We start from the raw sequence: 22,447 nt of genomic DNA, 5'->3' as shown, positions 1-22,447 counted from the left end.
CTGATGTGTCTCGGCTAAAGTGTCTTGGCTAAGGTGTCTTGGCTAATGTGTCTCGTCTAAGGTGTCTTGGCTAAGGTGTCTTGGCTAAGGTGTCTTGGCTAATGTGTCTCGTCTAAGGTGTCTTGGCTAAGGTGTCTTGGCTAAGGTGTCTTGGCTAATGTGTCTCGTCTAAGGTGTCTTGGCTAAGGTGTCTTGGCTAAGGTGTCTTGGCTATGGTGTCTTGGCTAAGGTGTCTTGGCTAAGGTGTCTTGGCTAATGTGTCTCGTCTAAGGTGTCTTGGCTAAGGTGTCTTGGCTAAGGTGTCTTGGCTAATGTGTCTCGTCTAAGGTGTCTTGGCTAAGGTGTCTTGGCTAAGGTGTCTTGGCTAAGGTGTCTTGGCTAATGTGTCTTGGCTAAGGTGTCTCGGCTAAAGTGTCTTGGCTAATGTGTCTCGGCTAATGTGTCTTGGCTAAGGTGTCTTGGCTATGGTGTCTTGGCTAAGGTGTCTTGGCTAAGGTGTCTTGGCTAATGTGTCTCTTCTAAGGTGTCTTGGCTAAGGTGTCTTGGCTAAGGTGTCTTGGCTAATGTGTCTCGTCTAAGGTGTCTTGGCTAAGGTGTCTTGGCTAAGGTGTCTTGGCTAAGGTGTCTTGGCTAATGTGTCTTGGCTAAGGTGTCTTGGCTAAGGTGTCTTGGCTAAGGTGTCTTGGCTAATGTGTCTCGGCTAAAGTGTCTTGGCTAAGGTGTCTTGGCTAATGTGTCTCGTCTAAGGTGTCTTGGCTAAGGTGTCTTGGCTAAGGTGTCTTGGCTAATGTGTCTCGGCTAAGGTGTCTTGGCTAAGGTGTCTTGGCTAATGTGTCTTGGCTAAGGTTTCTTGGCTAAGGTGTCTTGGCTAAGGTGTCTTGGCTAATGTGTCTCGGCTAAAGTGTCTTGGCTAAGGTGTCTTGGCTAAGGTGTCTTGGCTAAGGTGTCTTGGCTAAGGTGTCTTGGCTAAGGTGTCTTGGCTAAGGTGTCTTGGCTAAGGTGTCTTGGCTAAGGTGTCTTGGCTAAGGTGTCTTGGCTAATGTGTCTTGGCTAATGTGTCTTGGCTAATGTGTCTTGGCTTATGTGTCTTGGCTAAGGTGTCTTGGCTAATGTGTCTTGGCTAAAGTGTCTTGGCTAATGTGTCTCGGCTAAAGTGTCTTGGCTATGGTGTCTTGGCTAAGGTGTCTTGGCTAAGGTGTCTTGGCTAATGTGTCTCGTCTAAGGTGTCTTGGCTAAGGTGTCTTGGCTAAGGTGTCTTGGCTAGTGTGTCTCGGCTAAGGTGTCTTGGCTAAGGTGTCTTGGCTAATGTGTCTTGGCTAAGGTGTCTTGGCTAAGGTGTCTTGGCTAAGGTGTCTTGGCTAATGTGTCTCGGCTAAAGTGTCTTGGCTAAGGTGTCTTGGCTAAGGTGTCTTGGCTAAGGTGTCTTGGCTAAGGTGTCTTGGCTAAGGTGTCTTGGCTAATGTGTCTCGGCTAAGGTGTCTTGGCTAATGTGTCTCGGCTAAAGTGTCTTGGCTATGGTGTCTTGGCTAAGGTGTCTTGGCTAAGGTGTCTTGGCTAATGTGTCTTGGCTAATGTGTCTCGTCTAAGGTGTCTTGGCTAAGGTGTCTTGGCTAAGGTGTCTTGGCTAATGTGTCTCGGCTAAGGTGTCTTGGCTAAGGTGTCTTGGCTAATGTGTCTTGGCTAAGGTGTCTTGGCTAAGGTGTCTTGGCTAAGGTGTCTTGGCTAATGTGTCTCGGCTAAAGTGTCTTGGCTAAGGTGTCTTGGCTAATGTGTCTCGTCTAAGGTGTCTTGGCTAAGGTGTCTTGGCTAAGGTGTCTTGGCTAATGTGTCTCGGCTAAGGTGTCTTGGCTAAGGTGTCTTGGCTAATGTGTCTTGGCTAAGGTGTCTTGGCTAAGGTGTCTTGGCTAAGGTGTCTTGGCTAATGTGTCTCGGCTAAAGTGTCTTGGCTAAGGTGTCTTGGCTAAGGTGTCTTGGCTAAGGTGTCTTGGCTAAGGTGTCTCGGCTAAGGTGTCTTGGCTAATGTGTCTCGGCTAAGGTGTCTTGGCTATTGTGTCTTGGCTAAGGTGTCTTGGCTAAGGTGTCTTGGCTAAGGTGTCTTGGCTAAGGTGTCTTGGCTAAGGTGTCTTGGCTAAGGTGTCTTGGCTAATGTGTCTTGGCTAAGGTGTCTTGGCTAATGTGTCTTGGCTAATGTGTCTTGGCTAAGGTGTCTTGGCTAATGTGTCTTGGCTAATGTGTCTTGGCTAATGTGTCTTGGCTAAGGTGTCTTTTCTTATGTGTCTCGGCCTATGTGTCTTGGCTAATGTGTCTCGGCTAAAGTGTCTTGGCTAAGGTGTCTTGGCTAAGGTGTCTTGGCTAAGGTGTCTTGGCTAATGTGTCTTGGCTAAGGTGTCTTGGCTAATGTGTCTTGGCTAAAGTGTCTTGGCTAAGGTGTCTTGGCTAATGTGTCTCGGCTAAAGTGTCTTGGCTAAGGTGTCTTGGCTAAGGTGTCTCGGCTAAAGTGTCTTGGCTAATGTGTCTCGGCTAAGGTGTCTTGGCTAATGTGTCTCGGCTAAAGTGTCTTGGCTAATGTGTCTCGGCTAAAGTGTCTTGGCTAAGGTGTCTTGGCTATGGTGTCTTGGCTAAGGTGTCTTGGCTAAGGTGTCTTGGCTAATGTGTCTCGTCTAAGGTGTCTTGGCTAAGGTGTCTTGGCTAAGGTGTCTTGGCTAATGTGTCTCGGCTAAGGTGTCTTGGCTAAGGTGTCTTGGCTAATGTGTCTTGGCTAAGGTGTCTTGGCTAAGGTGTCTTGGCTAAGGTGTCTTGGCTAATGTGTCTCGGCTAAAGTGTCTTGGCTAAGGTGTCTTGGCTAATGTGTCTCGTCTAAGGTGTCTTGGCTAAGGTGTCTTGGCTAAGGTGTCTTGGCTAATGTGTCTCGGCTAAGGTGTCTTGGCTAAGGTGTCTTGGCTAATGTGTCTTGGCTAAGGTGTCTTGGCTAAGGTGTCTTGGCTAAGGTGTCTTGGCTAATGTGTCTCGGCTAAAGTGTCTTGGCTAAGGTGTCTTGGCTAAGGTGTCTTGGCTAAGGTGTCTTGGCTAAGGTGTCTTGGCTAAAGTGTCTTGGCTAATGTGTCTCGGCTAAGGTGTCTTGGCTATTGTGTCTTGGCTAAGGTGTCTTGGCTAAGGTGTCTTGGCTAAGGTGTCTTGGCTAAGGTGTCTTGGCTAATGTGTCTCGGCTAAAGTGTCTTGGCTATGGTGTCTTGGCTAAGGTGTCTTGGCTAAGGTGTCTTGGCTAATGTGTCTCGTCTAAGGTGTCTTGGCTAAGGTGTCTTGGCTAAGGTGTCTTGGCTAATGTGTCTCGGCTAAGGTGTCTTGGCTAAGGTGTCTTGGCTTATGTGTCTTGGCTAAGGTGTCTTGGCTAAGGTGTCTTGGCTAAGGTGTCTTGGCTAATGTGTCTCGGCTAAAGTGTCTTGGCTAAGGTGTCTTGGCTAATGTGTCTCGTCTAAGGTGTCTTGGCTAAGGTGTCTTGGCTAAGGTGTCTTGGCTAAGGTGTCTTGGCTAAGGTGTCTCGGCTAAGGTGTCTTGGCTAATGTGTCTTGGCTAAGGTGTCTTGGCTAAGGTGTCTTGGCTAAGGTGTCTTGGCTAATGTGTCTCGGCTAAAGTGTCTTGGCTAAGGTGTCTTGGCTAAGGTGTCTTGGCTAAGGTGTCTTGGCTAAGGTGTCTTGGCTAAGGTGTCTTGGCTAATGTGTCTCGGCTAAGGTGTCTTGGCTATTGTGTCTTGGCTAAGGTGTCTTGGCTAAGGTGTCTTGGCTAAGGTGTCTTGGCTAAGGTGTCTTGGCTAATGTGTCTCGGCTAAAGTGTCTTGGCTATGGTGTCTTGGCTAAGGTGTCTTGGCTAAGGTGTCTTGGCTAATGTGTCTCGTCTAAGGTGTCTTGGCTAAGGTGTCTTGGCTAAGGTGTCTTGGCTAGTGTGTCTCGGCTAAGGTGTCTTGGCTAAGGTGTCTTGGCTAATGTGTCTTGGCTAAGGTGTCTTGGCTAAGGTGTCTTGGCTAAGGTGTCTTGGCTAATGTGTCTCGGCTAAAGTGTCTTGGCTAAGGTGTCTTGGCTAAGGTGTCTTGGCTAAGGTGTCTTGGCTAAGGTGTCTTGGCTAAGGTGTCTTGGCTAATGTGTCTCGGCTAAGGTGTCTTGGCTAATGTGTCTCGGCTAAAGTGTCTTGGCTATGGTGTCGTGGCTAAGGTGTCTTGGCTAAGGTGTCTTGGCTAATGTGTCTTGGCTAATGTGTCTCGTCTAAGGTGTCTTGGCTAAGGTGTCTTGGCTAAGGTGTCTTGGCTAATGTGTCTCGGCTAAGGTGTCTTGGCTAAGGTGTCTTGGCTAATGTGTCTTGGCTAAGGTGTCTTGGCTAAGGTGTCTTGGCTAAGGTGTCTTGGCTAATGTGTCTCGGCTAAAGTGTCTTGGCTAAGGTGTCTTGGCTAATGTGTCTCGTCTAAGGTGTCTTGGCTAAGGTGTCTTGGCTAAGGTGTCTTGGCTAATGTGTCTCGGCTAAGGTGTCTTGGCTAAGGTGTCTTGGCTAATGTGTCTTGGCTAAGGTGTCTTGGCTAAGGTGTCTTGGCTAATGTGTCTCGGCTAAAGTGTCTTGGCTAAGGTGTCTTGGCTAAGGTGTCTTGGCTAAGGTGTCTTGGCTAAGGTGTCTTGGCTAAGGTGTCTTGGCTAATGTGTCTCGGCTAAGGTGTCTTGGCTATTGTGTCTTGGCTAAGGTGTCTTGGCTAAGGTGTCTTGGCTAAGGTGTCTTGGCTAAGGTGTCTTGGCTAAGGTGTCTTGGCTAAGGTGTCTTGGCTAATGTGTCTTGGCTAAGGTGTCTTGGCTAATGTGTCTTGGCTAATGTGTCTTGGCTAAGGTGTCTTGGCTAATGTGTCTTGGCTAATGTGTCTTGGCTAATGTGTCTTGGCTAAGGTGTCTTTTCTTATGTGTCTCGGCCTATGTGTCTTGGCTAATGTGTCTCGGCTAAAGTGTCTTGGCTAAGGTGTCTTGGCTAAGGTGTCTTGGCTAAGGTGTCTTGGCTAAGGTGTCTTGGCTAATGTGTCTTGGCTAAGGTGTCTTGGCTAATGTGTCTTGGCTAAAGTGTCTTGGCTAAGGTGTCTTGGCTAATGTGTCTCGGCTAAAGTGTCTTGGCTAAGGTGTCTTGGCTAAGGTGTCTCGGCTAAAGTGTCTTGGCTAATGTGTCTCGGCTAAGGTGTCTTGGCTAATGTGTCTCGGCTAAAGTGTCTTGGCTAATGTGTCTCGGCTAAAGTGTCTTGGCTAAGGTGTCTTGGCTATGGTGTCTTGGCTAAGGTGTCTTGGCTAAGGTGTCTTGGCTAATGTGTCTCGTCTAAGGTGTCTTGGCTAAGGTGTCTTGGCTAAGGTGTCTTGGCTAATGTGTCTCGGCTAAGGTGTCTTGGCTAAGGTGTCTTGGCTAATGTGTTTTGGCTAAGGTGTCTTGGCTAAGGTGTCTTGGCTAAGGTGTCTTGGCTAATGTGTCTCGGCTAAAGTGTCTTGGCTAAGGTGTCTTGGCTAATGTGTCTCGTCTAAGGTGTCTTGGCTAAGGTGTCTTGGCTAAGGTGTCTTGGCTAATGTGTCTCGGCTAAGGTGTCTTGGCTAAGGTGTCTTGGCTAATGTGTCTTGGCTAAGGTGTCTTGGCTAAGGTGTCTTGGCTAAGGTGTCTTGGCTAATGTGTCTCGGCTAAAGTGTCTTGGCTAAGGTGTCTTGGCTAAGGTGTCTTGGCTAAGGTGTCTTGGCTAAGGTGTCTTGGCTAAGGTGTCTTGGCTAATGTGTCTCGGCTAAGGTGTCTTGGCTATTGTGTCTTGGCTAAGGTGTCTTGGCTAAGGTGTCTTGGCTAAGGTGTCTTGGCTAAGGTGTCTTGGCTAAGGTGTCTTGGCTAATGTGTCTCGGCTAAAGTGTCTTGGCTATGGTGTCTTGGCTAAGGTGTCTTGGCTAAGGTGTCTTGGCTAATGTGTCTCGTCTAAGGTGTCTTGGCTAAGGTGTCTTGGCTAAGGTGTCTTGGCTAATGTGTCTCGGCTAAGGTGTCTTGGCTAAGGTGTCTTGGCTAATGTGTCTTGGCTAAGGTGTCTTGGCTAAGGTGTCTTGGCTAAGGTGTCTTGGCTAATGTGTCTCGGCTAAAGTGTCTTGGCTAAGGTGTCTTGGCTAATGTGTCTCGTCTAAGGTGTCTTGGCTAAGGTGTCTTGGCTAAGGTGTCTTGGCTAATGTGTCTCGGCTAAGGTGTCTTGGCTAAGGTGTCTTGGCTAATGTGTCTTGGCTAAGGTGTCTTGGCTAAGGTGTCTTGGCTAAGGTGTCTTGGCTAATGTGTCTCGGCTAAAGTGTCTTGGCTAAGGTGTCTTGGCTAAGGTGTCTTGGCTAAGGTGTCTTGGCTAAGGTGTCTTGGCTAAGGTGTCTTGGCTAATGTGTCTCGGCTAAGGTGTCTTGGCTATTGTGTCTTGGCTAAGGTGTCTTGGCTAAGGTGTCTTGGCTTAGGTGTCTTGGCTAAGGTGTCTTGGCTAATGTGTCTCGGCTAAAGTGTCTTGGCTATGGTGTCTTGGCTAAGGTGTCTTGGCTAAGGTGTCTTGGCTAATGTGTCTCGTCTAAGGTGTCTTGGCTAAGGTGTCTTGGCTAAGGTGTCCTAGCTAGTGTGTCTCGGCTAAGGTGTCTTGGCTAAGGTGTCTTGGCTAATGTGTCTTGGCTAAGGTGTCTTGGCTAAGGTGTCTTGGCTAAGGTGTCTTGGCTAATGTGTCTCGGCTAAAGTGTCTTGGCTAAGGTGTCTTGGCTAAGGTGTCTTGGCTAAGGTGTCTTGGCTAAGGTGTCTTGGCTAATGTGTCTCGGCTAAGGTGTCTTGGCTATTGTGTCTTGGCTAAGGTGTCTTGGCTAAGGTGTCTTGGCTAAGGTGTCTTGGCTAAGGTGTCTTGGCTAATGTGTCTCGGCTAAAGTGTCTTGGCTATGGTGTCTTGGCTAAAGTGTCTTGGCTAAGGTGTCTTGGCTAAGGTGTCTTGGCTAATGTGTCTCGGCTAAAGTGTCTTGGCTAAGGTGTCTTGGCTAAGGTGTCTTGGCTAAGGTGTCTTGGCTAATGTGTCTCGGCTAAGGTGTCTTGGCTAATGTGTCTTGGCTAAGGTTTCTTGGCTAATGTGTCTCGGCTAATGTGTCTTGGCTAAGGTGTCTTGGCTAAGGTGTCTTGGCTAAGGTGTCTCGGCTAATGTGTCTTGGCTAATGTGTCTTGGCTAAGGTGTCTTGGCTAATGTGTCTCGGCTAAGGTGTCTTGGCGAAGGTGTCTTGGCTAATGTGTCTCGGCTAAAGTGTCTTGGCTAAGGTGTCTTGGCTAAGGTGTCTTGGCTAAGGTGTCTCGGCTAAGGTGTCTTGGCTAAGGTGTCTTGGCTAATGTGTCTTGGCTAAGGTGTCTTGGCTAATGTGTCTTGGCTAAAGTGTCTTGGCTAAGGTGTCTTGGCTAATGTGTCTCGGCTAAGGTGTCTTGGCTAATGTGTCTTGGCTAATATGTCTTGGCTAAGGTGTCTTGGCTAAGGTGTCTTGGCTAATGTGTCTTGGCTAAGGTGTCTTTGCTAATGTGTCTCGGCTAATGTGTCTTGGCTAAGGTGTCTTGGCTAAGGTGTCTTGGCTAAGGTGTCTCGGCTAAGGTGTCTTGGCTAATGTGTCTTGGCTAAGGTGTCTTGGCTAATGTGTCTCGGCTAAGGTGTCTTGGCTAAGGTGTCTTGGCTAAGGTGTCTTGGCTGAGGTGTCTTGGCTAAGGTGTCTTGGCTAATGTGTCTTGGCTAAAGTGTCTTGGCTTAGGTGTCTCGGCTAATGTGTCTTGGCTAATGTGTCTTGGCTAAGGTGTCTTGGCTAAGGTGTCTTGGCTAAGGTGTCTCGGCTAAGGTGTCTTGGCTAATGTGTCTTGGCTAAGGTGTCTTGGCTAATGTGTCTTGGCTAATGTGTCTTGGCTAAGGTGTCTTGGCTAATGTGTCTTGGCTATGGTGTCTTGGCTAAGGTGTCTTGGCTAATGTGTCTTGGCTAAAGTGTCTTGGCTTAGGTGTCTTGGCTAATGTGTCTCGGCTAAGGTGTCTTGGCTAATGTGTCTTGGCTAAGGTGTCTTGGCTAAGGTGTCTTGGCTAAGGTGTCTTGGCTGAGGTGTCTTGGCTAAGGTGTCTTGGCTAATGTGTCTCGGCTAAGGTGTCTTGGCTAATGTGTCTTGGCTAAGGTGTCTTGGCTAATGTGTCTTGGCTAAAGTGTCTTGGCTTAGGTGTCTCGGCTAAAGTGTCTTGGCTAAGGTGTCTTGGCTAAGGTGTCTTGGCTAATGTGTCTTGGCTAAGGTGTCTTGGCTAAGGTGTCTTGGCTAAGGTGTCTTGGCTAAGGTGTCTTGGCTAATGTGTCTCGTCTAAGGTGTCTTGGCTAAGGTGTCTTGGCTAAGGTGTCTTGGCTAATGTGTCTCGGCTAAGGTGTCTTGGCTAAGGTGTCTTGGCTAATGTGTCTTGGCTAAGGTGTCTTGGCTAAGGTGTCTTGGCTAAGGTGTCTTGGCTAATGTGTCTCGGCTAAAGTGTCTTGGCTAAGGTGTCTTGGCTAAGGTGTCTTGGCTAAGGTGTCTTGGCTAAGGTGTCTTGGCTAAGGTGTCTTGGCTAATGTGTCTCGGCTAAGGTGTCTTGGCTATTGTGTCTTGGCTAAGGTGTCTTGGCTAAGGTGTCTTGGCTAAGGTGTCTTGGCTAAGGTGTCTTGGCTAATGTGTCTCGGCTAAAGTGTCTTGGCTATGGTGTCTTGGCTAAGGTGTCTTGGCTAAGGTGTCTTGGCTAATGTGTCTCGTCTAAGGTGTCTTGGCTAAGGTGTCTTGGCTAAGGTGTCTTGGCTAATGTGTCTCGGCTAAGGTGTCTTGGCTAAGGTGTCTTGGCTAATGTGTCTTGGCTAAGGTGTCTTGGCTAAGGTGTCTTGGCTAAGGTGTCTTGGCTAATGTGTCTCGGCTAAAGTGTCTTGGCTAAGGTGTCTTGGCTAAGGTGTCTTGGCTAAGGTGTCTTGGCTAAGGTGTCTTGGCTAAGGTGTCTTGGCTAAGGTGTCTTGGCTAATGTGTCTCGGCTAAGGTGTCTTGGCTAATGTGTCTCGGCTAAGGTGTCTTGGCTATTGTGTCTTGGCTAAGGTGTCTTGGCTAAGGTGTCTTGGCTAAGGTGTCTTGGCTAAGGTGTCTTGGCTAATGTGTCTCGGCTAAAGTGTCTTGGCTATGGTGTCTTGGCTAAGGTGTCTTGGCTAAGGTGTCTTGGCTAATGTGTCTTGGCTAATGTGTCTCGTCTAAGGTGTCTTGGCTAAGGTGTCTTGGCTAAGGTGTCTTGGCTAATGTGTCTCGGCTAAGGTGTCTTGGCTAAGGTGTCTTGGCTAATGTGTCTTGGCTAAGGTGTCTTGGGTAAGGTGTCTTGGCTAAGGTGTCTTGGCTAATGTGTCTCGGCTAAAGTGTCTTGGCTAAGGTGTCTTGGCTAATGTGTCTCGTCTAAGGTGTCTTGGCTAAGGTGTCTTGGCTAATGTGTCTCGGCTAAGGTGTCTTGGCTAAGGTGTCTTGGCTAATGTGTCTCGGCTAAAGTGTCTTGGCTAAGGTGTCTTGGCTAAGGTGTCTTGGCTAAGGTGTCTTGGCTAATGTGTCTTGGCTAATGTGTCTTGGCTAAGGTGTCTTGGCTAAGGTGTCTTGGCTAAGGTGTCTTGGCTAATGTGTCTCGGCTAAAGTGTCTTGGCTAAGGTGTCTTGGCTAAGGTGTCTTGGCTAAGGTGTCTTGGCTAAGGTGTCTTGGCTAAGGTGTCTTGGCTAATGTGTCTCGGCTAAGGTGTCTTGGCTATTGTGTCTTGGCTAAGGTGTCTTGGCTAAGGTGTCTTGGCTAAGGTGTCTTGGCTAAGGTGTCTTGGCTAATGTGTCTCGGCTAAAGTGTCTTGGCTATGGTGTCTTGGCTAAAGTGTCTTGGCTAAGGTGTCTTGGCTAAGGTGTCTTGGCTAATGTGTCTCGGCTAAAGTGTCTTGGCTAAGGTGTCTTGGCTAAGGTGTCTTGGCTAAGGTGTCTTGGCTAATGTGTCTCGGCTAAGGTGTCTTGGCTAATGTGTCTTGGCTAAGGTGTCTTGGCTAATGTGTCTCGGCTAATGTGTCTTGGCTAAGGTGTCTTGGCTAAGGTGTCTTGGCTAAGGTGTCTCGGCTAATGTGTCTTGGCTAATGTGTCTTGGCTAAGGTGTCTTGGCTAATGTGTCTCGGCTAAGGTGTCTTGGCGAAGGTGTCTTGGCTAATGTGTCTCGGCTAAAGTGTCTTGGCTAAGGTGTCTTGGCTAAGGTGTCTTGGCTAAGGTGTCTCGGCTAAGGTGTCTTGGCTAAGGTGTCTTGGCTAATGTGTCTTGGCTAAGGTGTCTTGGCTAAGGTGTCTTGGCTAATGTGTCTTGGCTAAAGTGTCTTGGCTTAGGTGTCTTGGCTAATGTGTCTCGGCTAAGGTGTCTTGGCTAATGTGTCTTGGCTAATGTGTCTTGGCTAAGGTGTCTTGGCTAAGGTGTCTTGGCTAATGTGTCTTGGCTAAGGTGTCTTTGCTAATGTGTCTCGGCTAATGTGTCTTGGCTAAGGTGTCTTGGCTAATGTGTCTTGGCTAAGGTGTCTCGGCTAAGGTGTCTTGGCTAATGTGTCTTGGCTAAGGTGTCTTGGCTAATGTGTCTCGGCTAAGGTGTCTTGGCTAAGGTGTCTTGGCTAAGGTGTCTTGGCTGAGGTGTCTTGGCTAAGGTGTCTTGGCTAATGTGTCTTGGCTAAAGTGTCTTGGCTTAGGTGTCTCGGCTAATGTGTCTTGGCTAATGTGTCTTGGCTAAGGTGTCTTGGCTAAGGTGTCTTGGCTAAGGTGTCTCGGCTAAGGTGTCTTGGCTAATGTGTCTTGGCTAAGGTGTCTTGGCTAATGTGTCTTGGCTAATGTGTCTTGGCTAAGGTGTCTTGGCTAATGTGTCTCGGCAAATGTGTCTTATCTAAAGTGCCTTGGCTAAGGTGTCTTGGCTAATGTGTCTTGGCTAATGTGTCTTGGCTAATGTGTCTTGGCTAAGGTGTCTTGGCTAAGGTGTCTTGGCTAAGGTGTCTCGGCTAAGGTGTCTTGGCTAAGGTGTCTTGGCTAATGTGTCTTGGCTAAGGTGTCTTGGCTAATGTGTCTTGGCTAATGTGTCTTGGCTAATGTGTCTTGGCTAAGGTGTCTTGGCTAATGTGTCTCGGCTAAAGTGTCTTGGCTAAGGTGTCTTGGCTAAGGTGTCTTGGCTAAGGTGTCTTGGCTAATGTGTCTTTGCTAATGTGTCTCGGCTAAAGTGTCTTGGCTAAGGTGTCTTGGCTAAGGTGTCTTAGCTAAGGTGTCTTGGCTAAGGTGTCTTGGCTAATGTGTCTTGGCTAAGGTGTCTTGGCTAATGTGTCTTGGGTAAGGTGTCTTGGCTAAGGTGTCTTGGCTAATGTGTCTCGGCTAAGGTGTCTTGTCTAAGGTGTCTTGGCTAAGGTGTCTTAGCTAAGGTGTCTTGGCTAAGGTGTCTTGGCTAATGTGTCTTGGCTAAAGTGTCTCGGCTAAGGTGTCTTGGCTAATGTGTCTTGGCTAAGGTGTCTTGGCTAAGGTGTCTTGGCTAATGTGTCTCGGCTAAGGTGTCTTGGTTAATGTGTCTTGGCTAATGTGTCTTGGCTAAGGTGTCTTGGCTAATGTGTCTCGGCTAATGTGTCTTGGCTAAGGTGTCTTGGCTAAGGTGTCTTGGCTAAGGTGTCTCGGCTAAGGTGTCTTGACTAATGTGTCTTGGCTAAGGTGTCTTGGCTAATGTGTCTTGGCTAATGTGTCTTGGCTAAGGTGTCTTGGCTAATGTGTCTCGGCTAATGTGTCTTATCTAAAGTGCCTTGGCTAAGGTGTCTTGGCTAATGTGTCTTGGCTAAGGTGTCTTGGCTAATGTGTCTTGGCTAAGGTGTCTTGGCTAAGGTGTCTTGGCTAATGTGTCTTGGCTAAGGTGTCTTGGCTAAGGTGTCTTGGCTAAGGTGTCTTGGCTAATGTGTCTTGGCTAATGTGTCTTGGCTAAGGTGTCTTGGCTAAGGTGTCTTGGCTAATGTGTCTTGGCTAAGGTGTCTTGGCTAATGTGTCTCGGCTTATGTGTCTTGGCTAATGTGTCTCGGCTAAAGTGTCTTGGCTAAGGTGTCTTGGCTAATGTGTCTTGGCTAATGTGTCTCGACTAATGTGTCTTGGCTAATGTGTCTTGGCTAAGGTGTCTTGGCTAATGTGTCTCGGCTTATGTGTCTTGGCTAAAGTGTCTTGGCTAAAGTGTCTTGGCTAAGGTGTCTTGGCTAATGTGTCTCGGCTAAAGTGTCTTGGCTAAGGTGTCTTAGCTAAGGTGTCTTGGCTAATGTGTTTTGGCTAAGGTGTCTTGGCTAATGTGTCTTGGCTAAGGTGTCTTGGCTAAGGTGTCTCGGCTAAGGTGTCTTGGCTATTGTGTCTTGGCTAAGGTGTCTTGGTTAAGGTGTCTTGGCTAATGTGTTTTGGCTAAAGTGTCTTGGCTAAGGTGTCTTGGCTAAGGTGTCTTGGCTAAGGTGTCTTGGCTAAGGTGTCTTGGCTAAGGTGTCTTGGCTAATGTGTCTTGGCTAAGGTGTCTTTGCTAATGTGTCTCGGCTGATGTGTCTTGGCTAAGGTGTCTTGGCTAATGTGTCTTGGCTAAGGTGTCTTGGCTAAGGTGTCTTGGCTAAGGTGTCTTGGCTAAGGTGTCTTGGCTAAGGTGTCTTGGCTAAGGTGTCTTGGCTAATGTGTCTTGGCTAAGGTGTCTTGGCTAAGGTGTCTTGGCTAATGTGTCTTGGCTAAGGTGTCTTGGCTAAGGTGTCTTGGCTAATGTGTCTCGGCTAATGTGTCTTGGCTAAGGTGTCTTGGTTGAGGTGTCTTGGCTAATGTGTCTTGGCTAAAGTGTCTTGGCTAAGGTGTCTTGGCTAATGTGTCTCGGCTAAGGTGTCTTGGCTAAGGTGTCTTGGTTAAGGTGTCTTGGCTAATGTGTCTTGGCTAAAGTGTCTTGGCTAAGGTGTCTTGGCTAAGGTGTCTTGGCTAAGGTGTCTTGGCTAATGTGTCTTGGCTAAGGTGTCTTGGCTAATGTGTCTCGGCTTATGTGTCTTGGCTAATGTGTCTCGGCTAAACTGTCTTGGCTAAGGTGTCTTTGCTAAGGTGTCTTGGCTAAAGTGTCTTGGCTAAGGTGTCTTGGCTAAGGTGTCTTGGCTAAGGTGTCTCGGCTAAGGTGTCTTGGCTAAGGTGTCTTGGCTAATGTGTCTTGGCTAAGGTGTCTTGGCTAAAGTGTCTTGGCTAATGTGTCTTGGCTAAGGTGTCTTGGCTAATGTGTCTTGGCTAATGTGTCTTGGCTAATGTGTCTTGGCTAAGGTGTCTTGGCTAAGGTGTCTTGGCTAAGGTGTCTTGGCTGAGGTGTCTTGGCTAATGTGTCTCGGCTAAAGTGTCTTGGCTAAGGTGTCTTGGCTAAGGTGTCTTGGCTAAAGTGTCTTGGCTAATGTGTCTTGGCTAAGGTGTCTTTTCTTATGTGTCTCGGCCTATGTGTCTTGGCTAATGTGTCTCGGCTAAAGTGTCTTGGCTAAGGTGTCTTGGCTAAGGTGTCTTGGCTAAGGTGTCTTGGCTAATGTGTCTTGGCTAAGGTGTCTTGGCTAATGTGTCTCGGCTTATGTGTCTTGGCTAAGGTGTCTTGGCTAAGGTGTCTTGGCTAATGTGTCTCGGCTAATGTGTCTTGGCTAAGGTGTCTTGGTTAAGGTGTCTTGGCTAATGTGTCTTGGCTAAAGTGTCTTGGCTAAGGTGTCTTGGCTAATGTGTCTCGGCTAATGTGTCTTGGCTAAGGTGTCTTGGTTAAGGTGTCTTGGCTAATGTGTCTTGGCTAAAGTGTCTTGGCTAAGGTGTCTTGGCTAAGGTGTCTTGGCTAAGGTGTCTTGGCCAATATGTCTTGGCTAAGGTGTCTTGGCTAATGTGTCTCGGCTTATGTGTCTTGGCTAATGTGTCTCGGCTAAAGTGTCTTGGCTAAGGTGTCTTGGCTAAGGTGTCTTGGCTAAAGTGTCTTGGCTAAGGTGTCTTGGCTAAGGTGTCTTGGCTAAGGTGTCTTGGCTAATGTGTCTTGGCTAAGGTGTCTTGGCTAAGGTGTCTCGGCTAAAGTGTCTTGGCTAAGGTGTCTTGGCTAAGGTGTCTTGGCTAATGTGTTTTGGCTAAGGTGTCTTGGCTAATGTGTCTTGGCTAAGGTGTCTTGGCTAAGGTGTCTTGGCTAAGGTGTCTTGGCTAAGGTGTCTTGGCTAAAGTGTCTTGGCTAAGGTGTCTTGGCTAAGGTGTCTTGGCTAAGGTGTCTTGGCTAAGGTGTCTTGGCTAATGTGTCTTGGCTAAGGTGTCTTGGCTAAGGTGTCTTGGCTAAGGTGTCTTGGCTAAGGTGTCTTGGCTAATGTGTCTTGGCTAATGTGTCTCGGCTAAGGTGTCTTGGCTTAGGTGTCTTGGCTAATGTGTCTTGGCTAAGGTGTCTTGGCTAATGTGTCTCGGCTTATGTGTCTTGGCTAATGTGTCTCGGCTAAAGTGTCTTGGCTAAGGTGTCTTGGCTAAGGTGTCTTGGCTAAAGTGTCTTGGCTAAGGTGTCTTGGCTAAGGTGTCTTGGCTAATGTGTCTTGGCTAAGGTGTTTTGGCTAAGGTGTCTCGGCTAAGGTGTCTTGGCTATTGTGTCTTGGCTAAGGTGTCTTGGTTAAGGTGTCTTGGCTAATGTGTCTTGGCTAAAGTGTCTTGGCTAAGGTGTCTTGGCTAAGGTGTCTTGGCTAATGTGTCTTGGCTAAGGTGTCTTGGCTAATGTGTCTCGGCTAAGGTGTCTTGGCTAAGGTGTCTTGGCTAATGTGTCTTGGCTAAAGTGTCTTGGCTAAGGTGTCTTGGCTAAGGTGTCTTGGCTAAGGTGTCTTGGCTAAGGTGTCTTGGCTAATGTGTCTTGGCTAAGGTGTCTTGGCTAAGGTGTCTTGGCTAATGTGTCTCGGCTAATGTGTCTTGGCTAATGTGTCTTGGCTAAGGTGTCTTGGCTAAGGTGTCTTGGCTAAGGTGTCTCGGCTAAGGTGTCTTGGCTAATGTGTCTTGGCTAAGGTGTCTTGGCTAATGTGTCTTGGCTAATGTGTCTTGGCTAAGGTGTCTTGGCTAATGTGTCTCGGCAAATGTGTCTTATCTAAAGTGCCTTGGCTAAGGTGTCTTGGCTAATGTGTCTTGGCTAATGTGTCTTGGCTAATGTGTCTTGGCTAAGGTGTCTTGGCTAAGGTGTCTTGGCTAAGGTGTCTCGGCTAAGGTGTCTTGGCTAAGGTGTCTTGGCTAATGTGTCTTGGCTAAGGTGTCTTGGCTAATGTGTCTTGGCTAATGTGTCTTGGCTAATGTGTCTTGGCTAAGGTGTCTTGGCTAATGTGTCTCGGCTAAAGTGTCTTGGCTAAGGTGTCTTGGCTAAGGTGTCTTGGCTAAGGTGTCTTGGCTAATGTGTCTTTGCTAATGTGTCTCGGCTAAAGTGTCTTGGCTAAGGTGTCTTGGCTAAGGTGTCTTAGCTAAGGTGTCTTGGCTAAGGTGTCTTGGCTAATGTGTCTTGGCTAAGGTGTCTTGGCTAATGTGTCTCGGCTAAGGTGTCTTGTCTAAGGTGTCTTGGCTAAGGTGTCTTAGCTAAGGTGTCTTGGCTAAGGTGTCTTGGCTAATGTGTCTTGGCTAATGTGTCTCGGCTAAGGTGTCTTGGCTAATGTGTCTTGGCTAAGGTGTCTTGGCTAAGGTGTCTTGGCTAATGTGTCTCGGCTAAGGTGTCTTGGTTAATGTGTCTTGGCTAATGTGTCTTGGCTAAGGTGTCTTGGCTAATGTGTCTCGGCTAATGTGTCTTGGCTAAGGTGTCTTGGCTAAGGTGTCTTGGCTAAGGTGTCTTGGCTAATGTGTCTTGGCTAATGTGTCTTGACTAAGGTGTCTTGGCTAATGTGTCTCGGCTAATGTGTCTTATCTAAAGTGCCTTGGCTAAGGTGTCTTGGCTAATGTGTCTTGGCTAATGTGTCTTGGCTAATGTGTCTTGGCTAAGGTGTCTTGGCTAAGGTGTCTTGGCTAATGTGTCTTGGCTAAGGTGTCTTGGCTAAGGTGTCTTGGCTAAGGTGTCTTGGCTAATGTGTCTTGGCTAATGTGTCTTGGCTAAGGTGTCTTGGCTAAGGTGTCTTGGCTAATGTGTCTTGGCTAAGGTGTCTTGGCTAATGTGTCTCGGCTTATGTGTCTTGGCTAATGTGTCTCGGCTAAAGTGTCTTGGCTAAGGTGTCTTGGCTAATGTGTCTTGGCTAATGTGTCTCGACTAATGTGTCTTGGCTAATGTGTCTTGGCTAAGGTGTCTTGGCTAATGTGTCTCGGCTTATGTGTCTTGGCTAAAGTGTCTTGGCTAAAGTGTCTTGGCTAAGGTGTCTTGGCTAATGTGTCTCGGCTAAAGTGTCTTGGCTAAGGTGTCTTAGCTAAGGTGTCTTGGCTAATGTGTTTTGGCTAAGGTGTCTTGGCTAATGTGTCTTGGCTAAGGTGTCTTGGCTAAGGTGTCTCGGCTAAGGTGTCTTGGCTATTGTGTCTTGGCTAAGGTGTCTTGGTTAAGGTGTCTTGGCTAATGTGTCTTGGCTAAAGTGTCTTGGCTAAGGTGTCTTGGCTAAGGTGTCTTGGCTAAGGTGTCTTGGCTAAGGTGTCTTGGCTAAGGTGTCTTGGCTAATGTGTCTTGGCTAAGGTGTCTTTGCTAATGTGTCTCGGCTAATGTGTCTTGGCTAAGGTGTCTTGGCTAATGTGTCTTGGCTAAGGTGTCTTGGCTAAGGTGTCTTGGCTAAGGTGTCTTGGCTAAGGTGTCTTGGCTAAGGTGTCTTGGCTAAGGTGTCTTGGCTAATGTGTCTTGGCTAAGGTGTCTTGGCTAAGGTGTCTTGGCTAATGTGTCTTGGCTAAGGTGTCTTGGCTAAGGTGTCTTGGCTAATGTGTCTCGGCTAATGTGTCTTGGCTAAGGTGTCTTGGTTGAGGTGTCTTGGCTAATGTGTCTTGGCTAAAGTGTCTTGGCTAAGGTGTCTTGGCTAAAGTGTCTCGGCTAAGGTGTCTTGGCTAAGGTGTCTTGGTTAAGGTGTCTTGGCTAATGTGTCTTGGCTAAAGTGTCTTGGCTAAGGTGTCTTGGCTAAGGTGTCTTGGCTAAGGTGTCTTGGCTAATGTGTCTTGGCTAAGGTGTCTTGGCTAATGTGTCTCGGCTTATGTGTCTTGGCTAATGTGTCTCGGCTAAACTGTCTTGGCTAAGGTGTCTTTGCTAAGGTGTCTTGGCTAAAGTGTCTTGGCTAAGGTGTCTTGGCTAAGGTGTCTTGGCTAAGGTGTCTTGGCTAAGGTGTCTCGGCTAAGGTGTCTTGGCTAAGGTGTCTTGGCTAATGTGTCTTGGCTAAGGTGTCTTGGCTAAAGTGTCTTGGCTAATGTGTCTTGGCTAAGGTGTCTTGGCTAATGTGTCTTGGCTAATGTGTCTTGGCTAATGTGTCTTGGCTAAGGTGTCTTTTCTTATGTGTCTCGGCCTATGTGTCTTGGCTAATGTGTCTCGGCTAAAGTGTCTTGGCTAAGGTGTCTTGGCTAAGGTGTCTTGGCTAAGGTGTCTTGGCTAATGTGTCTTGGCTAAGGTGTCTTGGCTAATGTGTCTCGGCTTATGTGTCTTGGCTAAGGTGTCTTGGCTAAGGTGTCTTGGCTAATGTGTCTCGGCTAATGTGTCTTGGCTAAGGTGTCTTGGTTAAGGTGTCTTGGCTAATGTGTCTTGGCTAAAGTGTCTTGGCTAAGGTGTCTTGGCTAATGTGTCTCGGCTAATGTGTCTTGGCTAAGGTGTCTTGGTTAAGGTGTCTTGGCTAATGTGTCTTGGCTAAAGTGTCTTGGCTAAGGTGTCTTGGCTAAGGTGTCTTGGCTAAGGTGTCTTGGCCAATATGTCTTGGCTAAGGTGTCTTGGCTAATGTGTCTCGGCTTATGTGTCTTGGCTAATGTGTCTCGGCTAAAGTGTCTTGGCTAAGGTGTCTTGGCTAAGGTGTCTTGGCTAAGGTGTCTTGGCTAAAGTGTCTTGGCTAAGGTGTCTTGGCTAAGGTGTCTTGGCTAAGGTGTCTTGGCTAATGTGTCTTGGCTAAGGTGTTTTGGCTAAGGTGTCTCGGCTAAAGTGTCTTGGCTAAGGTGTCTTGGCTAAGGTGTCTTGGCTAATGTGTTTTGGCTAAGGTGTCTTGGCTAATGTGTCTTGGCTAAGGTGTCTTGGCTAAGGTGTCTTGGCTAAGGTGTCTTGGCTAAGGTGTCTTGGCTAAAGTGTCTTGGCTAAGGTGTCTTGGCTAAGGTGTCTTGGCTAAGGTGTCTTGGCTAAGGTGTCTTGGCTAATGTGTCTTGGCTAATGTGTCTTGGCTAAGGTGTCTTGGCTAAGGTGTCTTGGCTAAGGTGTCTTGGCTAAGGTGTCTTGGCTAATGTGTCTTGGCTAATGTGTCTTGGCTAAGGTGTCTTGGCTTAGGTGTCTTGGCTAATATGTCTTGGCTAAGGTGTCTTGGCTAATGTGTCTCGGCTTATGTGTCTTGGCTAATGTGTCTCGGCTAAAGTGTCTTGGCTAAGGTGTCTTGGCTAAGGTGTCTTGGCTAAAGTGTCTTGGCTAAGGTGTCTTGGCTAAGGTGTCTTGGCTAATGTGTCTTGGCTAAGGTGCTTTGGCTAAGGTGTCTCGGCTAAGGTGTCTTGGCTAAGGTGTCTTGGCTAATGTGTCTTGGCTAAGGTGTCTTGGCTATTGTGTCTTGGCTAAGGTGTCTTGGTTAAGGTGTCTTGGCTAATGTGTCTTGGCTAAAGTGTCTTGGCTAAGGTGTCTTGGCTAAGGTGTCTTGGCTAATGTGTCTTGGCTAAGGTGTCTTGGCTAATGTGTCTCGGCTAAGGTGTCTTGGCTAAGGTGTCTTGGCTAATGTGTCTTGGCTAAAGTGTCTTGGCTAAGGTGTCTTGGCTAAGGTGTCTTGGCTAAGGTGTCTTGGCTAAGGTGTCTTGGCTAAGGTGTCTTGGCTAAGGTGTCTTGGCTAAGGTGTCTTGGCTAATGTGTCTTGGCTAAGGTGTCTTGGCTAAGGTGTCTTGGCTAAAGTGTCTTGGCTAAGGTGTCTTGGCTAAGGTGTCTTGGCTAAGGTGTCTTGGCTAAGGTGTCTTGGCTAAGGTGTCTTGGCTAAGGTGTCTTGGCTAATGTGTCTCGGCTAAGGTGTCTTGGCTAAGGTGTCTTGGCTAATGTGTCTTGGCTAAAGTGTCTTGGCTAAGGTGTCTTGGCTAAGGTGTCTTGGCTAAGGTGTCTTGGCTAAGGTGTCTTGGCTAAGGTGTCTTGGCTAAGGTGTCTTGGCTAAGGTGTCTTGGCTAAGGTGTCTTGGCTAAGGTGTCTTGGCTAAGGTGTCTTGGCTAAAGTGTCTTGGCTAAGGTGTCTTGGCTAAGGTGTCTTGGCTAAGGTGTCTTGGCTAAGGTGTCTTGGCTAAGGTGTCTTGGCTAATGTGTCTTGGCTAAGGTGTCTTGGCTAAGGTGTCTTGGCTAAGGTGTCTTGGCTAAGGTGTCTTGGCTAATGTGTCTCGGCTAAGGTGTCTTGGCTAAGGTGTCTTGGCTAATGTGTCTTGGCTAAAGTGTCTTGGCTAAGGTGTCTTGGCTAAGGTGTCTTGGCTAAGGTGTCTTGGCTAAGGTGTCTTGGCTAAGGTGTCTTGGCTAAGGTGTCTTGGCTAAGGTGTCTTGGCTAAGGTGTCTTGGCTAAGGTGTCTTGGCTAAAGTGTCTTGGCTAAGGTGTCTTGGCTAAGGTGTCTTGGCTAAGGTGTCTTGGCTAAGGTGTCTTGGCTAAGGTGTCTTGGCTAATGTGTCTTGGCTAAGGTGTCTTGGCTAAGGTGTCTTGGCTAAGGTGTCTTGGCTAAGGTGTCTTGGCTAATGTGTCTTGGCTAATGTGTCTTGGCTAAGGTGTCTTGGCTTAGGTGTCTTGGCTAATGTGTCTTGGCTAAGGTGTCTTGGCTAATGTGTCTCGGCTTATGTGTCTTGGCTAATGTGTCTCGGCTAAAGTGTCTTGGCTAAGGTGTCTTGGCTAAGGTGTCTTGGCTAAAGTGTCTTGGCTAAGGTGTCTTGGCTAAGGTGTCTTGGCTAATGTGTCTTGGCTAAGGTGTTTTGGCTAAGGTGTCTCGGCTAAGGTGTCTTGGCTAAGGTGTCTTGGCTAATGTGTCTTGGCTAAGGTGTCTTGGCTATTGTGTCTTGGCTAAGGTGTCTTGGTTAAGGTGTCTTGGCTAATGTGTCTTGGCTAAAGTGTCTTGGCTAAGGTGTCTTGGCTAAGGTGTCTTGGCTAATGTGTCTTGGCTAAGGTGTCTTGGCTAATGTGTCTCGGCTAAGGTGTCTTGGCTAAGGTGTCTTGGCTAATGTGTCTTGGCTAAAGTGTCTTGGCTAAGGTGTCTTGGCTAAGGTGTCTTGGCTAAGGTGTCTTGGCTAAGGTGTCTTGGCTAATGTGTCTTGGCTAAGGTGTCTTGGCTAAGGTGTCTTGGCTAATGTGTCTTGGCTAAGGTGTCTCGGCTAAAGTGTCTTGGCTAAGGTGTCTTGGCTAAGGTGTCTTGGCTAAGGTGTCTTGGCTAATGTGTCTCGGCTAAGGTGTCTTGGCTAAGGTGTCTTGGCTAAGGTGTCTTGGCTAAAGTGTCTTGGCTAAGGTGTCTTGGCTAATGTGTCTCGGCTAAAGTGTCTTGGCTAAGGTGTCTTGGCTAAGGTGTCTTGGCTAAGGTGTCTTGGCTAATGTGTCTCGGCTAAGGTGTCTTGGCTAAGGTGTCTTGGCTAATGTGTCTTGGCTAAGGTGTCTTGGCTAAGGTGTCTCGGCTAAGGTGTCTTGGCTATTGTGTCTTGGCTAAGGTGTCTTGGTTAAGGTGTCTTGGCTAATGTGTCTTGGCTAAGGTGTCTTGGCTAAGGTGTCTTGGCTAAGGTGTCTTGGCTAAGGTGTCTTGGCTAATGTGTCTCGGCTAAGGTGTCTTGGCTAAGGTGTCTTGGCTAATGTGTCTTGGCTAAGGTGTCTTGGCTAAGGTGTCTCGGCTAAGGTGTCTTGGCTATTGTGTCTTGGCTAAGGTGTCTTGGTTAAGGTGTCTTGGCTAATGTGTCTTGGCTAAAGTGTCTTGGCTAAGGTGTCTTGGCTAAGGTGTCTTGGCTAATGTGTCTTGGCTAAGGTGTCTTGGCTAATGTGTCTCGGCTAAGGTGTCTTGGCTAAGGTGTCTTGGCTAATGTGTCTTGGCTAAAGTGTCTTGGCTAAGGTGTCTTGGCTAAGGTGTCTTGGCTAAGGTGTCTTGGCTAAGGTGTCTTGGCTAATGTGTCTTGGCTAAGGTGTCTTGGCTAAGGTGTCTTGGCTAAGGTGTCTTGGCTAATGTGTCTTGGCTAAGGTGTCTTGGCTAAAGTGTCTTGGCTAAGGTGTCTTGGCTAAGGTGTCTTGGCTAAGGTGTCTTGGCTAATGTGTCTCAGCTAAGGTGTCTTGGCTAAGGTGTCTTGGCTAAGGTGTCTTGGCTAAAGTGTCTTGGCTAAGGTGTCTTGGCTAATGTGTCTCGGCTAAAGTGTCTTGGCTAAGGTGTCTTGGCTAAGGTGTCTTGGCTAAGGTGTCTTGGCTAATGTGTCTCGGCTAAGGTGTCTTGGCTAAGGTGTCTTGGCTAAGGTGTCTTGGCTAAGGTGTCTTGGCTAAGGTGTCTTGGCTAATGTGTCTTGGCTAAGGTGTCTTGGCTAATGTGTCTTGGCTCAGGTGTCTTGGCTAATGTGTCTTGGCTAAAGTGTCTTGGCTAAGGTGTCTTGGCTAAGGTGTCTTGGCTAAGGTATCTTGGCTAATGTGTCTTGGCTAAAGTGTCTTGGCTAAGGTGTCTTGGCTAAGGTGTCTTGGCTAAGGTGTCTTGGCTAATGTGTTTTGGCTAAGGTGTCTTGGCTAATGTGTCTCGGCTTATGTGTCTTGGCTAATGTGTCTCGGCTAAAGTGTCTTGGCTAAGGTGTCTTGGCTAATGTGTCTCGGCTAAAGTGTCTTGGCTAAGGTGTCTTGGCTAAGGTGTCTTGGCTAAAGTGTCTTGGCTAAGGTGTCTTGGCTAAGGTGTCTTGGCTAATGTGTCTCGGCTTAAGTGTCTTGGCTAAGGTGTCTTAGCTAAGGTGTCTTGGCTAATGTGTTTTGGCTAAGGTGTCTTGGCTAATGTGTCTTGGCTAAGGTGTCTTGGCTAATGTGTCTCGGCTAAGGTGTCTTGGCTAAGGTGTCTTGGCTAAGGTGTCTTGGCTAAGGTGTCTTGGCTAATGTGTCTTGGCTAAGGTGTCTTGGCTAAGGTGTCTTGGCTAAGGTGTCTTGGCTAAAGTGTCTTGGCTAAGGTGTCTTGGCTAAGGTGTCTTGGCTAATGTGTCTCGGCTAAAGTGTCTTGGCTAAGGTGTCTTAGCTAAGGTGTCTTGGCTAATGTGTTTTGGCTAAGGTGTCTTGGATAATGTGTCTTGGCTAAGGTGTCTTGGCTAAGGTGTCTCGGCTAAGGTGTCTTGGCTATT

At 47.9% G+C, this 22,447-nt stretch overlaps 1 long non-coding RNA gene across 4 annotated transcripts; it reads left to right on the top strand.

The window, feature by feature from the left end:
* Positions 1-6,170: 6,170 nt before the first annotated feature.
* Positions 6,171-22,184, top strand: LOC125774468 (uncharacterized). 4 transcript variants are annotated; one of them, XR_007420933.1, is made up of 4 exons: positions 6,171-13,333; positions 13,474-14,635; positions 18,654-20,109; positions 20,782-22,184. It is a non-coding gene; the product is annotated as an uncharacterized LOC125774468 (long non-coding RNA). The 4 variants fall into 4 exon arrangements; XR_007420931.1 differs by having other exon boundaries at positions 20,152-22,184; XR_007420930.1 differs by having other exon boundaries at positions 18,654-22,184.
* Positions 22,185-22,447: the final 263 nt, after the last annotated feature.

The sequence above is a fragment of the Anopheles funestus genome, unplaced genomic scaffold (genome assembly GCF_943734845.2).
Source record: "Anopheles funestus unplaced genomic scaffold, idAnoFuneDA-416_04 scaffold_10_ctg1, whole genome shotgun sequence".
NCBI classification, from domain to species: domain Eukaryota; kingdom Metazoa; phylum Arthropoda; class Insecta; order Diptera; family Culicidae; genus Anopheles; species Anopheles funestus.
The sequence above is the reverse complement of the archived record's forward strand: the minus strand, read 5'-3'. Positions and strand labels throughout refer to the sequence as shown.